Source organism: Sinocyclocheilus anshuiensis, unplaced genomic scaffold, assembly GCF_001515605.1.
Source record: "Sinocyclocheilus anshuiensis isolate Anshui unplaced genomic scaffold, SAMN03320099.WGS_v1.1 scaffold44, whole genome shotgun sequence".
Lineage (NCBI taxonomy): Eukaryota > Metazoa > Chordata > Actinopteri > Cypriniformes > Cyprinidae > Sinocyclocheilus > Sinocyclocheilus anshuiensis.
The window spans coordinates 1178894-1180884 of NW_015555746.1; positions in this window are offsets into that span (position 1 = coordinate 1178894).

Consider the following 1991-nt stretch of genomic DNA (forward strand, 5'->3'; position numbering starts at 1 on the left):
TACTACTAGTACACTGATATTTGTATACTTACTACATAAAGTATACTTAAAATATACTTGAACTTTACTTAAGTATACTTAATAAAATAAACTTGAAGTATACTACTTTTTGGTAAGGGTCATGTTCTTATTGTATCTTATCTTATGTGTTATAAAACACTAAAAATGCCTGCACACTGGTGCATTTACAAATTTATGTTTTATATTCATTTCATTCAATATTTATTTTACATTTCAGAATATAAATCAATGTTAATTCAGCTCTTAATTTGTCTATATACTGTATAGTGAGACTCATAGCATCCTTAAAGCTAAATTAAATAGTTTTTCCCATATTTGTTCAATAGGAAGTTGCGTTTAAACATTTACATTGTCAGTAAACAAAAGTTTGGGGTTAGTAAGATTTAAAAAAAAAAGATATAATAATAATAATAATAATAAAAAGAAAGAAAGAAATAAATGAATGAATGCTTCAGTAAGGATGACTGTGACAGTAAAGACGTTTATAATGTTACAAACGTATCTATTTCAAATAAATGCTGTTCTATTGAACTTTTGATTCATCAAAGAATCCTGAAAAAAAGTGTATCACAAAATTAAGCAGCACAACTGTTTTTAACATTAATTACTTAGGCAATAATAATAAATGTTTCTTGAGAACCAAATCAGCATATTAGAATGATTTCTGAAGGATCATGTGGCAAAGCTAAATTTTCAGCAGCTAATACTCCAGTCTTCAATGTATGATACACTGAAGACTGAAGTATTAGCTGCTGAAAATTTAGCTTAGCCATCACAGGAATAAATTATATTAAATATTAAAATAGAAAACAGTTTTCTTTTAAATTGTAATAACTTTTTTTTCTTCAAATTTGTAACAAAATAAATGCAGCCTGGTTAGCAATGAAAACAAATCAGGAATCTGTGTGTGTGTGTTGATGAGAGTTTCTTATTCTAGAGACGTGATTGGACAAACATGCAGGATGAATCATCAATATTTTAGGTGTAAAAATTGTAAACTTTTTAATGCACAAACATTACTTTTATGCACTAGCATAATGTGCAATGATGTGGGTGTAAAATAAGCTGTTTATTTCTGTAAGTATATTATTATCGATGATGGATCCAGACTCAGAGGACATTTATGGAGTGTGTCATCTGATCTCTCTGCACTATGAACCTATTATGTAGAGAGAGGAGACCCATTAGCTGGAGTTTCCCTGACCTAAGTGTGTGCTTTTAGTGTATGTTTGCATGCAGGGTTATATAAGAGAGTTACTCTGTCTCTCGGCAGCAGAAATTGTGGCTGTCATCATGACAAATATGCTGATGGGGATCAGCAGCTTCATTACACTCGTGGCACACCACATCTCCATACGTCTTACTTGATCGCTGATGTGTGTGTTTGCGCGTGCATTGGAAAATGTTGGCTGAGGATCTCGCGTCTCATTTGATTCTGATTCTCATGCAGGAATTAGATCCATTAACCATTGTGGAACGTCATCCCGTTTCAGCTACCATTTCCAGTTCCTCCACACACACGTACACTCGTTTACACACACTTAGTACACACAGACGGTCTTTGGGGAGCCTTGAAAGATGCCAGACAGAATAGTGAGAACTGATATGATGCGGCAACATGCACTCACCTCGGCTAGTTACACATTCTATGTTTAGAGATGTAATAGCTAATACAATCGTTATTTTTGTCACTTATGTCTTTGGAAAAGCGATTTGCATGGTGTCGCGAGAGATGTTCTACTTCCAATTGAAGAAAATGCAGGTTTCTGTGCCCTGCATTAACTGTGATGTGGGAGAGGTGGAATTGGTGGGCCGCTGCCTAATGTGTTCCAGTGAAAACTTTTGTAATTTGTTACCACACAAGAATTCAATGATTAATGTTGTTGTTGAGCGCTAACCACAGTAATGGGAATTTCACCATCTCACACTACAGGGACTTCATTATGTGTGTGTTTCACAGTGTACAGATG